This window comes from Bactrocera oleae, chromosome 2 (assembly GCF_042242935.1).
Source record: "Bactrocera oleae isolate idBacOlea1 chromosome 2, idBacOlea1, whole genome shotgun sequence".
Taxonomy (NCBI): Eukaryota; Metazoa; Arthropoda; class Insecta; order Diptera; family Tephritidae; genus Bactrocera; species Bactrocera oleae.
Window position 1 is genome coordinate 70,915,779 of NC_091536.1, and position 17,064 is coordinate 70,932,842.

Here is a 17,064-nt window from a genome sequence, read left to right on the forward strand (position 1 = left end):
TAAATTCAAATTAATGCCTATTGTACAGTGGCCAGTGGCGAGGTTGTGAATGCTTATTACGGGCAAATATGTATACTATATATGTATGTATTATAACTGCGCTGGAAACTACGTGGTTTGCTTTGAAAACCATAGTCGAGTGGATTATAGTGAGAGAAATGAGATCGTTTAGTTAAATATAAAATTATTATTATTTTGTGGTGTATATGGTTGGGTTAACAATAGAATATGTCTAAGTGCACTTTGTCATAGTTTGAGATATTTTCTCCAATTCCACTCTAGATTATAGAGTATAAGGCTTATTCATGGTTTGCATTGTGAAATTATTTATAATTACATATATTTGACAGAGCCTTTGCTGATTGGGTCGATCTTTCAGATAGATATACAAACCCCAGTTGTGGTAATGTGATAATAGTTAATCGAAGCCTACTGGAAATAGCGATGGAGGAGAAATTATGTGATATCTCACTACTTGATATTGTAGTTTGCCTAGTGCAAACAGCTTAATGCTATAACTCAGTATGTAATAATAAACTCGCCGAAGAGTGATATAGATTAGAAGGTAGGGCACTTTTGACTTGATGTAAAATTTTCGTGGAAGAATACGAAAACTAACTTATTTACAAACATATACATACATGCACTGAGGTATGTACATTTATGGCACAAACTGTAAGTTACTAATTTTTATATGTTGACATATTTTTGTATGCGATGACAAATTACATTGGCTGTCCTGATAATGAAAGTGATGTGCGATAAATTGCACAGGTCAGGTTGGCCGAGCGGTCTAAGGCGCCAGATTTAAGCTCTGGTTCCCGAGAGGGAGCGTGGGTTCGAACCCCACACCTGACAAGAGTCTCACAGCATAGAATTTTGTAAAATTCTACTTTTTTTTGAAAAAAAAATATTACATTCCTTTTAAAGTATTAATAGAAGAACCCATTTCACTTTTGAATAAGGGAGTAGTCAGGTTGGCCGAGCGGTCTAAGGCGCCAGATTTAAGCTCTGGTTCCCGAGAGGGAGCGTGGGTTCGAACCCCACACCTGACATGGTACGGTATTGTATCACGCGTATTTTGAAAATTCCATACTTCTAACGAGAATGAATTTAGGAAAAAAGTATTTTAATTAGGAGCTTCATAAGAACTATTTTAACAAATATTATTGACTATTGAAGCTGTCCAAAAACATATTGATTTGCTATATATATTTTTAAATCCACTGTTTTCAGTTAACCCAAAAAGCTTTGAAGCCATTATGGCAATATGTTTATAAAAATTTAACATGCACGCGGCCGACATACGAAGCTAAAGCTTAATAGCAGCCACGCTCCCTAGCACAGCGTTTAATTTGCGTCCGCTTAACAACAGATCAAAAGCCCCCAACGAAGTGACTTCCATATTTCTGCTCCAATTCACCGCAACGAGTTGAGTTAACCATTCGAGAACACCGCACAACACGTTTGAAATTAAAAAAAGAACTCTCTAAAGCTAGTGGATTTCTATACAATGCACTAAAGTGCACTTCAACAGGGGTTAGGAAAAAGCCCATGAGCCATGGGAGGAGAAGAGAAAGAGAATTTGGAATGCTTTGACAATTTATACAAAACAGTAAGGACGAGGGGTGGGAAGGAAGATGGGCAGCAACCACTGCATAGAAAAGTCATTGTACATGCGCGGCACGCAACAACTTCCGGTTCAACAGCCAGTTCAGTGCAGTAGTGTCAGTGGCTACTGATGCAGTATGCAACGCCTCTGGCATTGTGTCGGCGCGTTACAGGTAAACTTGCCGAATTCAGTTCCATACGTCTTTGTAGATGAAATAACCAACACGCTACACGCTATTTTATGAATTGAGTTATTATTGAGAGCTATTAAATATTTATTACTAAAGTTGTGCTGTAAGCTTTCAGAAGAGCGCCTCATAAAGGCAAAACAGAAATTCAAACAAAAAACATGTTAAAGAAAATAAATAAGTTGTCTGGCGTGTTCTCTTCTATATGACTCTTGTAATTCTCGCACCTCCTCTCTTCGCGTGCGTTGTAAGTATTCGTTGCCTTTTAATTTATCATCGCGCCTTAATTGCACTTGACATTAAATTTGCAAGCGAATCGCATAAAATCGGCAGAAAGAGCAGGCAAAGGTTGAATGTGCAAAATAGGGAGGCAAGTCTACAAGCTACACAAGGGCGGGATGAGCGCATGTGAACTATATGCAGAGAACGTAAATAAAAAAAATTCATTAATGTTCTCTGCTGTATGTACAAATAGCCATTGCATTGTTGATGTGCCGGTTGCCTGGCAGTTTTTTTTATTCGTGTACGATGACGAAGTGTTCGCGCTGATAAAGCGATTTGTGCGCCATATTCTATATAAGTCAGGTTGGCCGAGCGGTCTAAGGCGCCAGATTTAAGCTCTGGTTCCCGAGAGGGAGCGTGGGTTCGAACCCCACACCTGACATAGTAATCGCATAGCAAAAATGTGTGATATTTTGAAGAAAATGTTTTTTAAAAAATATAAAATTTCAATTACGCAAATGTACATGATACATATTTAAATATTAATCAATTGCTACTGAATTAGTTAGAACAGTACAAAGTAATTTGCGATAAGAACTAACATAAAATTAGCTGTGTATTTAGGTTTTCTAGCAATATGAATATAAAAGTTAAAAATATGCACTTTATTATTGTAGAGTTTATTTGCTCTGCTCTGATGGTTAAATTTTGCAAATAGTCATAAACCATAATGAATGCTTGAAGAATGAGCGACGAGTTAGCAAAGGAAAACATGGAAGTGCGCCTCGTTGAGCTGTCAGTCAGTCGGTATAGTCTGCTCACTATTTGAGGTTTCGTTGCGCTTTTCCGGTGCAATGTCTTTAACATTTTATGTAGTTAAAACTGCATATTTAACTGCTACAATAGGGAAAAGACTGGCTAATGCAGGTAATAATTTAGGTATATAGATATTTTGTTTGGATGTGCTCAAATACTGGTGGTGAATAGCTATGAATATATGCTATACACGCTGTCGACGCTGTACAACTACTTTCAATATAAAGCTATCATAAGGGCCAAAAAATAAAATATCTATTTCTAAAATGGTTCTAAATTATAAAAAACTTAAAGCCTTTTTCAGAGAATGGCCGATTTGTGTTGGGGTTAGAAAAACCACGACAGTTACTTGTCACTTCTCGCAACTAACAACTGGAAGATATTGTCTGTACAATGACCTAGGTTCGAAAAAAAAATTATAAAACTGGCAATTGAAATTTAGTTGAATTTATTCCAAAATTGTGATCGTTTTTGGCCGGCCAAAACTCGGTTTTGGTCAACTCAAAAAACTGGTAGGCCAGGTACTGGTACAGAGTATTATACGAGTACAACTTTGAGAGTGGTCGAATCATTTGTCACCGGGAATTCACTCCAGCAAATTTGAAAAATGTAGATTTGAAAAAAAATCGTATTTACAGATACGTATGTTGCCTCTTATATTTCGGGTTTAGGGAAAAACACAAATATTAATCATCGAGAATAGCTTTATTGTTATTGAAAATATTCTCCATTAAGATCTATACATTTTTGCATGGGTTAGAACCATTTGTCGAAGCACTTTTGCCTTCTGATTGAGATATCTGTAAAACATGCGTTCTGAATGCATCAACCAGCTCTTCGGTGTCGGAAAACGTTGCCCTTTTGGCTTAGTTTTTACGTTCGGGAATAAAAAAAAGCCATTTGGTGCCAAGTCAAGAATATACGGTAAATGTTTTTAGCGCCCAAAAATTCAGTTGTTTTAGTCGATGTGTGAGAGATCGCATTGTCGTGAAGGAGAGTGATCCGTCTTTAGCGCTTGGATTTCGTGATTTCTTGAAAGACATCAGGCAAAAAAGTGATATGGTTGCGACATGTCCAGTTTTCCCAAAAAACAGGCAACAATTTGCTTGGAAGTGCTTCGTACGCGAACCACTTTTGTTGGTTTCGACTAATCTTGAAGAACCATATAGTCGACTGCTGTTAACTTTCGAGCTTCAGGATTTCATAGACGTGTTTCGAAGCACGTAAGTCTTTAACATTTCTCTCTATCAGCCGACATAGACCTTTTTTTGAGCGATAGAACAATTGTGTGGGATCCAACGTGAACAAATTTTTTTGTTACAGTCAAATGTAATATGCAATATTGAATGTATGCTGATTCCACTTATGTCTATAATTGTCCCAATCTCACGATAGGTCACATGACGATTCTGCAATATCAGTTTGCGCACAGCATCGTTGCACTCTTGCTGAGTTACTCCACGTCAAACGTTGTAAAAAATAATCGAGCGAAAATTTGTGCGATTTAATTCCATTTTTTGGCCGAGATGTATATTTTAAGTTACTGTAAACAACACAAATAGCGCTCATAAGTCAAAAAGTTGAGTGTGTTTAAAATCAAAAATACCAAAGTTTACGATAAAGTTGTGAGTTGCCAGATCGCAACAGTAGGGTTGCCAAGTCCCGAAGTATTATAGACAACCTACGTAAGCTGATTGAATTGAGCGGCTACTTTAAGGTAACTTAAGGACTATTTGAATTATCGATTTAAAATTTTAATATTTTATTTTTAAAGGTATAACCTATTGAAATATACAAGGAATCGTTTTTTTTAATTTTACACTAGGTGTGCGCTTTAATATAAGACCTTTATAGCTGTACAACTGTGAACTAAAAACGCAACGTCCAAAAATCGTATCAGACATTTACTTGTAGAGAGGCGATGTAAGATTTTTGATTTGTCAACTGGAGTTTGAAATATTTTTGTATCACAAAATGATTTTGGCAGTTTACAGCCTCACTCTGTGAGAAAACATACTATACGTGTATGAGATATGCATATACATACGTACATACACATCTATCGTGATATTAAATTTAGGAAAAGTAATACTTATTATAAGGACTGTCTTATTCCCACATTGTGGCAGCAGAAAATATCGATGCTTTCATGTGTGCATTTACTACGTACATACTAGTATGTCACATATGGTATACCATTAAATCTACAAAATGAGTATTTTAAATCATATTGTCAGCAACGACAAATGCTTGAATGGCACACAAATGACACATCAAATTTTAGTGGATAAAGAAATGAAGCAAATGGATGCATGGGAGTCATTTAAAATACTCGATCATTCATACACACATACATTTTTTTTAAATATTCACAGAGTTCTCTGGTTTCAGTTTTATGGTTAATTATATATTTTCGTTGCCGGTTTTCCCAGTGGAAAACGAAGTGGAAAAGCATCTCACACAGCAAAATGTAGTGTTGCGCCGAATGGTGAAGGAGGTTAATGCATATGTAAATTTGTTTATGTGTACAGTACTGTATATATGGTAAACTTGCAACAGCAATGCAATCAGCGTGACCATATGGAGATCTTTCGCACGGAACCATTAATTATGCCAGAACTGTAGTTTTGTTAATTGAACTTCTACTCGTATATGTCGTTGGTTTTGGTATTTTTTGGTTTTTTATGTGCAGCAAATTGACAAACAAACAACAAATTGGAAGTTATTCTACATATATACATACATATATATAAAGAACATGTAGCGCACAAATATCGACTTTTAATCCTCATGTATTCTTTTATAATTTTGCAAAATTTAAGCCATGCTTGCCTAAGAGTTCATCTGAATAAGCGACTACAAAGTTTGTGTCATCATTAAAATGGTATAATCTGTTTAGATTCCATTTCTATTTGACTATGTCAGTATATTCGATTTATACCAGTTGTTTGTTCAATTCGCCACTTATTGAGAACTTTTGTAAATTAATCTATTTTCAAATAGAAATAATAGAAATTTTATTGCCTTGAACCTTGTTATAAAAACAAATCAGAAATATAAAATATTACGCATATAATTATAAAATATTATTTTAATATAAATCTGTAGTCTAGTAAGAATATTACTCATTTTATGATGAATGCTATAATTAAAAAATATATGCATATATATGTACATACGAGTATACATACAAAATCGGTATTTTTATTAGTCAGCAAATTTCATTTTCACTTTTAAGCCTCATTTACAACTCTTAACTGACAGCTGAATTAGTTAGTTGTGGTTTTGTATTAGTAAACCAAACCAATTTGCTGAAAGGTCAAAGTACTGAGCTGTGATACAAACATACAATAACAGTTACGGGTACCAAAAGCAGTATACAAAAAGAAAATAATTTTCCATATTCCCTCTAACCAAACGTGACGGACAGGCTCTGAGAGCAAAGCATAAAACAAAATGAATGCATTGGACCAACCCTTTTGCGTGAACGTGTACTTTTCGCTTGCGCAGCTTATTCACTACAGAAACACCAGCAAAAAATTAAAATGCGATGAAATTTTACCTCACGTTTTATACCGAAATAGCCATTTTTATTCCGCTACTTTGCATTAAATGATCCAGTGAGTATACATATATCTATTGTCGTAATTCATGTTTAGCGGCGAAAAAAAGTTCTTACAAAAAATAGCTGACTTTGCCAGTTATGAAGCTACAGTGGAAGCTCAAAGAGACTAGGCTACTGTCTAACGTTTTCATGCTCTGGCGGGAGATAGCTGGATCAGGTATTTACATATAGAGCCGATGGCATCCCAGTGATATATGTAAGTACAAACATATGTATGTACATCTTTACTCTTTTAGTTGAAGCTAAGCCTAAGGAGAAGCTTGCTGGCGTGGAATACCGCGCAACATTAACTAACTAAAATGATAGTTTATTGTATTTCATTGCCGTTATGAAGCCCAAAAAACGCACACTTTTTATTGTTTTTACGCTATTTAATTTTTTTCTGTGGAGAATTGCTTAGCTTTCCAAGTGTATTTTACGGTACACTGAACTTTTTTTTTATTATACTTGAAGGTAGACACATACATACATACATATATGAATATGCATATATGCAAAAGTGAACAATCACGTACTCTCAGTAATTGTACAATCATGTTTATTTGTTTGTGTCAATTATAAAAAAATATAATAATAAAATTATTTTTTTTTTGAAATGAAAGCTTCAATAAAGTACTAAAAAAAGAAAGCTATGAAATATACAAACTTAATTATGTACATATAAAAATTGTACTCCAGTAATTATCATATATACAAGTAAATATTTGCTAAAACTTAAACGAAGAAAGGTTATCATTTTAAAATGTATATTAGGGTGGTCTCTCTTTTTTTTTCGTTTGCCTTTGTTGGGTATTGATCTTTGACGATGACTATCCCGTAAACGCTTAGGTAGGTATTAGGCTGGAGAGAAAATTTTTTTTATATTTTTTTGCTTAGCCTGCGGGTCAAATTTGTAGATTATAAAAATACATTTTTTTATATAAATGTAAAGAGTATAAACCAAAAAAAAATTTTTTTTGTCTAAAAAATCTTTTACTCCAAATTTGAACCACTTGAACTTCATCAGTATGACATGTTTTATCCGTGCAACCTTCGAGACTTCGTCAAGAAACCTTTTACCGATGTTTGCGATTACTACCTTCCTATAGAGAGCCTTACAATCGCATAGAAAATGTTTAATGGTCTCCTCCTCTTCTACCTCCTGACAGCTTCGACAATAGTCGTTATGTGGTGTTCCAAGTATACTGGGATGTCTGCATATTAGACAGTGGCGTGTTAGCACTCTTACTAAAATTCGTATATCATTCCTGCTTATTGAGCAAATCAGTGATTGATTCTACTGCGCCGTAAACGCTTAACTTTATCGAAAAATATTTTTATAATATTTCCTACAAGGCCATGAGTTTTGCAATTTAAAATGAATCTTTTTCATTGAGTTATACACAAAACGAAATATTTTTTCAAGCAGTTGGAAGCGAGTATGCATTTTTCTATAGCAATTTTCAAGAAAAAAATAGAAAAGCGTTAGGCACGCGACCTTCCCGTTATAATTAAGAGCTCATACTTTGAAAGCGTTTCTTAGAAGTGTCTATCAACCAATCTTTCAGAGTACGAAGCGAAAAAAAACATTCGCCTTTTGACCCACCCTAATGTATATTTCAAAATATTCTCCAAAGTTTTGAAGTTGATCCGGCATATAATTTCGGAGATATGTGCGTATTTGTAAGAAGTTTTTAACTTTGTGTGATCGGCTTACAAAACTTTAAACGCGTTTTTACTCGAAATCGATGAAGAAAATTTTTCCGAAACGGTTGAACCGATTGACTTCAAATTTTCTTACTACCTTCTTGGAGATATATTTTTAGGTAATGATCGAAGGAATAAGATTTTTGACAAAAAATTCGACTATTTTTGCCACTGTGAAGTGTAAACTTTTTCACCAAAAACTACTTTTTTGGGAAGACGCCATTTTGTTAAAAATCTAAATCTTTTACTCATTACGTGCATATTTCTATTGCAATATTAAAATTTTTTTTTTATTTTTGGAACTGCGATAATTGTAAACAGAAAGCACTTCCTCACCGACAGACACCTTTTTCGTAGGTCCTACTGGCGACCGACTACGGGATCAAGAGAGTCCAAATATTTTCATAATGAATGGCCAATCATTAAAATACATTAAATTTTGTAAAAGTGCATTTTTTATTTAAAAAAAAACGCGTTTTTTCCAACTTTCAAGTGGATATAACTTCTTAAAACGTTTGGGATTCCATACCAGAATGTCATCATTAAGCTTGGAAAAATAATAAGCAACATTGTCTCTTTAGAGTACGATAAAAAGCAAATGCATGAGAAAAACTAACTGCAATACACTAACATTTCGCTTATAAACCTGTCTCCATAACTGCCTGTTACCGTTACGAGGTGCTGCTATGTATTGGCCATGATGTCACAAAAAGCGTAATTAGCTGCAACTTTTTTCTAGTGAAGTATTTGCAAATACTTGACGTAAATAAATAAATAACTTTCTTGCAGTAAGAAAAAAAACAAGAATATTGACTACCTAACAGAGCTTCGTCATGACTTTTAAGACGTAAACAGCTTTTCGACATTTTATGGGCAAAAGAAAGAGTAGAATGAAATGAAACAAGAAAAAAAGTTAACTTCGGTTGCACCGAAGCTTTAATACCCTTCACAAATACAAAGCTTGCTTACACGAACTTGATTCCAATCGTTCAGTTAGTATGGCAGCTCTATGATATAGTGATCTGATCTGAACAATTTCTACGGATATTACATTGTTGTCTCAGACAATAACATTTGCCTAATTTTGTCAAGATACCTCGTCCAATGAAAGAGTTGTCCATGCAAGCACTTTTTTCCGATCGTTCAGTTAATAGCTATATGCTATAGTGATCCGTTCTAAACAATTTCTTCGAAAATTGCATTATTGCTTCAAATAATCCATGCCAAATTTCGTGAGGATACCTCGTCAATAAAAGAGTTTTCCATACAAGAACTGGATTCCGATTGTTCAGTTTGTGTGGCAGCTATATGCTATAGTGGTCTGATATCGGACGTTCCGGCAAATGAGCAGCTTCTTAGTGAGAAAAGGACAGGTGCAAAATTTCAGATCGATAGCTTAGAAACTGACGGACTAGTTCGTATATTTACAAACAGACGGACGGACGGACAGACGGACATGGCTAAATCGACTCAGCTCATCATGCTGATCATTTATGTATATATTTTATAGGGTCTCCGACGTTTCCTTTTGGGTGTTACAAACTTCGTGGCACACTTCATGTACCCTGTTCAGGGTATAAAAAGTAAAAAAAAAATTTGGTGGGTGTCTTTGAAAGTTATATATGTACATATGTATGTACGATTCTGCAGGATGGTTGTAGTAGAAAATTCTTCTAACTAATTATCAAGCTCAATTTAAGTTTCATAGAAAATTCTAGAAAATAAAAGGAAATCAGTTGTCAGGTAATTGACTGGGCTAGACTTTTGGCTGGCGTCTGTGGCATTCCTCTGAAAAATACACTAAACAAAGTATCAAATAATCGCGTGAATTTACAAGTCGAATTGAGAACTATAACGACCTATAGCCTCGGGTATAAGCACATACTTTTATATTTCAATTACAGAGTCAGTTTTAAAGATACATAATTTAATCGACTGACCCTCAAAGAATTATTGCTATCCATTTCAGAGTAGAAAACAGATTGGACTACTCGTTACTGGCGTGTAGAATTGGCGTTAGCATTTTTGCTATTTCTTAACATTGTCGTTGGCAGACACTCAGAAAGGTGAATACTTTGTTGCGGCACCACCGAAAGTCAAGGCGATAGAATCTCTGACCAACAGACATTACTAAGTTGGGTGATTACTGGGCGGACGGGCAATGGATGGTCGTACGATAACTTACACTCGTTCGTCAGCGCAAAACATGTTGAACCGGTTATGTGTATGTACATAGGTATGTATGTAAGTACTTACGTATTTTTGTACCGCCGTTGTGTTTATTGCATTGTAAAAGTTGCCGCAAAGTAGAAAATCCGTGTAAGAGGAGAATACTACAATTAGCACATAAAACAAAAGACAAAAGACAAGACACAAGTTAAGAAGCATATCGACTCGCGCACATTTTTTGTTGTTTGTGCTTCTTAACTGCCAATGCACCGTTAAAGACTTGGCCGATGTGTCGATACTGCTGATGTCGAACTGGTTGAACTTGATATTGAAACGAGAACGAGTATCGCTTTGGCGAGGAGCTTCGTGACCAAAAGATCTTGGACACACAAGCAAAGTGGGAAACCTTATTTCTAGTGCACATAAATATATACATGCATATGTACATATTTGTGTGTCAGAGAACGTAGGTGAACGAGCCACACGTAAATCAGCGGCAATGTTGTAGTGATTGTGCAAAAGTGGTAGGTTGAGTACCAATGCGCAAGCCCGTTCAAAAATGGTGCGACTGCATCAACAATTGGCAGAATGACCAAAAGCAGCAATCAACATTTAGCGTATGCTTTCAGCCATTCTAGCTTTCTTTAAAAAATGCGAAATATGTATACATACATACATACATATGTATGTATATGTTGATAGTTGGTTATTAATTAAATTACCTGAAGACAAAGAACGCTGTGACAGATTTTTCATTTCTTTTCAAAAAACAGAGTAATTATGAAGATATTCTGTTAGAAAATGCAATCGAGATATTCGCGCCAAAACAAATCAGTGCTACACTTGAATAGTAAACAGTTAAATTGTTTAAAATACCAAAAAAAAACAACAGCAACAGTTTAATATACCAACAAAATAGAGCAATAATTGGAAACTAATTATTTTGTTGTTAAAAAGTAATTGTATGCAATCAATCGTAATCGAGAGTATGGACTTCGTTGTTGTTGTTGGATCACAGAAAACAATCCCCCAAATATTATAATTTTGAAAATGTTGCCTAATTGACAGTCTTTGACCGGCGAAAAATCGGTACGGTGGCGTCGACCCGACTGTTGTGAAACGGAGTGTTGGCTTCGTGACATTCGGTTTAGACTCATCACACCCATATGTCTTAACAGATGTATATTAGAAATGTCAACCAGCGAGAGATTTTCTGTTTTGAAGTTCCGAGAATTATATAAAATTTCAATTAAGTTGTTCATAAACGACAAAGCACAAACGAACAAAAAGTGGTGGCGAATCTACTTATAGATATGTACATACATATATTAGAGCGGGTTGAATTACAGGGAGCCAAAAAAACGGAAATATCGCGCATGCGGGAAATGTGCGGCGGATCATTCAGAACACCTTTGCCTAGGAGAATATGGGTCTTAAATCGGTTTCAAACCAGCAATTTTTTAATTGAAGTTAAATTTTTCGGGATTTTCTTTGTCAATTTTTAAAATATTCAAATGATATTTATTACATATGTGAATTTTGAGATTCTATTGATCATTTGTCGTAATCGGCCAGATCGAACAACTGTATCACATATCTCCCAATAGAGAACAGTTCAGCAAAATAAGAAGCTTTTAGCTTTTTAATTAAAGGCAGGCAGCCGGAAAGTCAAATAACTGAATAATCGGTTGTATGAGAGATGTGTAACATAGTTGTCCGATCTGGCCGATTACGACAAATGATCAATAGAATCTCAAAAAGCACATATGTAATAAATTTCATTTGGATACCCCAAAAACTGACAAAGAAATTTAAATAACCCCGAAAAATTAAACTTCACCTAACAAATCGCTGGCTCAAACCGGTTTTAGACAGGTAGGTTTAGGTTTAAAAAAAAAAAAAAACATATCGACCCGCTCTAATGTATATATACAACAGAACACCTAAGAACGTGTCCCAGCGTAGGTGGTAAGAAAAAAATTCATGTAATTACTGGAAATCAATAGAGAGAAAATAAAGAGAAGAAATTAGCGACGAATTATTTGAAATAGTAAGAAATGTAATTCACAAAACATGGAAAGTGGTTCATTAATTTTCCAGTGCTGAACTTGGGCACGTGTTTGCCCTTCACACCATGACGCCTACAACATTTTATTTAGTTCTCCGAAGGGGACGAATGAGGTAGAAATGAGGCGATGAAAATCAGTACCGCGAAAAGGAATGTCGTAAGCTAAGGCACACAGCCATACTCATAATTATGTAATCACATTCTTCAATTATACTACTCAACAAATCTGAAAGAAAAATTTACGACTGATGTGCTAAGAGGAAAATTGAGGATGATGATTACGAATTTGAGTTCATATATTTTCCACCACGTACAGCAATTTTGGTCGTTTTAGTAAATGTTGGTGCTTTGACACTCTTGACTACAACACAAAAAATCCTAGAAAATGTTTACTATCATTTCAGCTTTAGCAACCTAGAATTAGCAAGAAACAGCCTCTAACATCACAGTCGCAAAATCACTGTAAACTACTGTTACCCATTGTATTGCAAGTAGCGATAGAGGCTGTCGTTTTGTTTTGCGTATAAATGCACGATCACTAATTGATTCGCCGAAGTTGTGGTTCGATTGCTACAACAAATCAAAAACTTGCTAATAATACAAATACACAATTTAATTACAAACTACTAAAAAAATAAGTGAAACGAATACAGTACCAAGGTTTGCGAGGAGGAAAACATACATACAGACAGTATTCATGAAAAAGTTTGTAGGTAAGAGCACAATTTCGTCAAAACTGAAGCGTGTCAAAAGTGAATTCGTTAATTGGAAAAAGAGTACAAAAAGTCAAAAATATTGGCAAATATTAACGCTGTTTGATTGTCAAGTTCAAGTCTTTGCAATTCCACGGCGCACCATTGTATTACCTAAAACTACAAGTATACCTGCGTATTTGCTTTTGTATTTAGCTGCACGCCAAAATGATAAATAGTTTTTGAAAATCAAATTTGCAAGCAAAGCTTTTGTTGAAAGTGGGTAAATGTCTTCTTCAGAAATGTCTTACAAATAGAAATGTGTGGGAATTATCGACCAACCTACTGACTGAATGGCGATGCGCGTTGGCTAAATGAATATGAATTCAAGTATATAGCCATTCATATACAATTTTTTTACGCTTGCAAGCCCATTCATGCATACAACTGGCATGTTTGTAAACAATATGAGTGTATTATGAAAGACAGTATTCCAATGTTTAGACAATTTGATGCTTAATTACTGTTTTCACCTAAGAGAATTAACCAAAAATCATACAAAAAGGTAAAGATAACAAAGTTGCAGGGTGAAAGAGTAACTATTATGTAATTGCAAAAATTGTTTAATAATAACAGAATAGTAATGCTTATATAACACACATTTGAATTTTAATTAAAGCGAATGTTAATATTTGTAAATAATTTTAAATATAAATAAATATATAAAGTCTAGTTTTTCTCCAATATACAATTTTGGTAATCTCTATTTTGGGTATCGTGTGAATGTTGCCTAGAGTACGCCTAGTCTAATTGTAAAGGAGCTAAATATGGCACAAAAAAAAACGTTAGGAATCATTTAAATAAGATTTGTATAGAAAAAGAAATCGATGTATGGGTGCTACACGAGTTGAAACAAAAAAATCTCATTGACCGAATTTCCAACTGCCCATCACCGCGGAATCGCAACAAAAACGATGCATTTCTGAAGCAAATTTCGGCGGTTCGAATCATCTTCAATTCAAAATACGCATAGAAGGGTGTTAGTTTGGTTCGTTGGACAGAATATTACTGTCACTGATAATTTTTAGTTATAAAAAGTCAAAAGTCGTCACCAATCAGATACGATTTCACACCAAACCACTTACAATAATTTTGTTGAAGGTATTTTATTGAAATAATAGATAAATTATAAAAGAATTGTTAGGTTCCTCAGATTTACATATGTCAATGGTATAGCCAGAACACACACACACAGAACATGAATTCAGAAGAATAAGTCAAGTTCAAAATTCTACGAGTAGTTTAATCAAAACTTTCGATGTTTTCACTATGAAATCCCTTGTTATACTATTATGCATATAAACTGATTTATTACAAAATCAGAATGAATAGAACTTAAAGTGAGAATTAAAAAAATCACGAATAGCTCACTTTTCTCCAACTCTTTAGTTGACTTGTTTTCGTTTTGTAGAACCGGCGACATTTCGAATCTGAGAATTTAGTTAAGAATCAAGACGCCACTGTTGATGCACCAAACGCTGAACTATAACTAGCAGTAAGCCAAAACAAAACAATACCATAACCATTCCCACTGCTGGATGGATGAGGACAACGCGAGAATTAATAAATGAATACACACACAATCTATAAATGGATTTACGATATAAACGCGCACCCATTATACTTTCCTTCGAGTAGAATAAACAGAGTTTGTATTGTCAAGGCGACCACGCGGCACAGCTGATGTGGTGTTGACAGAGTTGAAACAACCCCAAATGAAAGGTGTGGGCTGTAAGGGACTACGAATATTACATGAACCATATTGTTAGGAAGCAACACCCTCATCGTGATACTTCGAATTTCGTTTGTTTAGTTTTAAAATTTATGCATCCATATTGCATGGAACCTTAAAGAGGAAATGGAAAATTTATCAATGTTTAAAGCGTTGATCGATAGGTCGAAAAGATGCAGAATCATTGTTGTGTTATTTAATAAAAAACCTCTATTTTTGTTATTTTAATGAAATAATATGCGCATGCACACACATTTTAGGAAGAGCCACCAAAAGAGGAATTACGAAAAGTGTCAACATATTCCGAGTGTGGCAAAGCTGAGCTGAATGGCCAACTAACCAGCCGGCCTGGCGGCGTTTTTCTCCCATTTAAGCAGTAAAAACAAGCGAACTCAACAGTTTTTAAAAATGTTATGTTGAATGTGCTTTTCTAGCATTCATATTTTCGATTACTACACTTTTTACTTTCGCTACCTACCCCGCATTCGATATACATAAGTAAGTTAGGTAAAAGCCAACTTGTGCGAGAGATGACGAAGGGAACGGCGCTTTGCCGCAAAAATTACTGACCGTAGTACGATGCGAGGGTGATCTTGTATTCACGGTGGTTGAACACCCACGCTTCATCTATTTAAAGCGTTTATTTTACTCATACGCACTCTACCGGAGCAGAATCACTTCCGAATTGCTATTACAAAGGTGCGAGTTTTGTCATTGCATTGGCGATGAACCACCATTGTTTGTTGTTGTGAAGTAACACGCTCCAGCGGGCACATACACACGCGCGTACTAATTTTCACTTACATACACATGCACTTAGATACATTTTTATCTATTTTGATTTCAAGGGATTTGGTTTCGTTTTGCTTTCGAATCCCGCTCACGCAGATCCCAGCGAAAACGCAGAAAGGCCAGAACAAATAATATAAATTAATGCTGTCATTTCCGTGCGTACGTCTTCGTTAAATTAAAATGCGTAGCGTGCAGACTATCAAACTCGGATTGTTGTAAGTGCAGTTCTATGACTTTATAATTATGCGCCTATCCCATGCGCCTGCATTTTTCTGTGAACTCTAGTCTGAGTTGTGACGCCAATGATTCAGACACTTTACTGCCATGTCTTGCTGTTAATCGAACTGAGTGAAATACACTGATGGTTACACATATGCAAATGACTGTATTCCAATTGGATAGTAAAGTTGTTGATTAAGCAAGTCACGTTTCCCCGTTGTCCATCGTTTTAGGACTCAAAATAAATGCACCTTAAATATGGTATTGCCATTATAAAACTCAAAATGTAAGAACAGGTTAGTTAGCTACATTCATTCAATGTGACTCAATACGTTTTACCTAAGCCACACAAAACAGATTGTTAGTTCTTTATTTCCAACTCAAATAAATGGAATAAGTTAAGGGGTGTTCTAATCTAGAGCCCCATCTTCGAACGTTTTGGCAATTGATGAAAAAAGGGAATGATGGTTTAATATATGTATGTATATTGCCCGCGATATTTATTGAACGTTTAGCATGCAAATTAATGCATAGCGATTCATATCACAAAATATTTAACCGTTCTCGCGTAACCGGAATGGACCCGGAACTCGGCAGAATTCTGAAGCTACAACAACAACAACAAAATAAGTATTGAACATTTAACACGTTTTGTTTATAAATTCGCGATTCGACGGAACAAAAAAAAACAATTGTGCTATTTTTATTAAACATGTATTATTTATATTCACTTATATATAAATTTAACGTTTTTTAGAAAAACGAAAGAAAAATTAAACACGTAATAAATAAAAACCATTTTGTAAAATCTTTCTTTTAAGAAACCGATATATTACGAATAAATATTGCACGTGTATAATTCATTAGCGATCCATCAATTTTCTTTAAATTTAGATAAGTTTTTAAGGGAGATATTCTTCAATATCTAAACTCTATGAAGGACTAACTCAGAATTGAGCTTTGTAAAATCTTGAGCAAGCCATCCTAATTTGTAGCAGCTGATCTTTTAAAATAAAATGTCAAAAATATTTTGAGAACGTCTTATGCTGCAAGTGTGATCTAAGGAAATATTTTTTTAGAAGAATTTTTTTAAATCGTCTTATTTTGTCGCGAATATTACAAATCCGTGAGCGGAAAGTGAATTTTGTTAGAATATTTAATTCAAAGACGTCCGTTCGATACAA

At 34.8% G+C, this 17,064-nt stretch overlaps 3 non-coding genes across 3 annotated transcripts; all 3 read left to right on the plus strand.

Annotated features, from left to right (window-relative positions):
• Positions 1-774: 774 nt before the first annotated feature.
• TRNAL-UAA (transfer RNA leucine (anticodon UAA)) lies at positions 775-858 on the plus strand. The gene has a single exon. It is a non-coding gene; the product is annotated as a tRNA-Leu (tRNA).
• Positions 859-971: 113 nt separating this feature from the next.
• TRNAL-UAA (transfer RNA leucine (anticodon UAA)) lies at positions 972-1,055 on the plus strand. The gene has a single exon. It is a non-coding gene; the product is annotated as a tRNA-Leu (tRNA).
• Positions 1,056-2,379: 1,324 nt separating this feature from the next.
• Positions 2,380-2,463, plus strand: TRNAL-UAA (transfer RNA leucine (anticodon UAA)). The gene has a single exon. It is a non-coding gene; the product is annotated as a tRNA-Leu (tRNA).
• Positions 2,464-17,064: the final 14,601 nt, after the last annotated feature.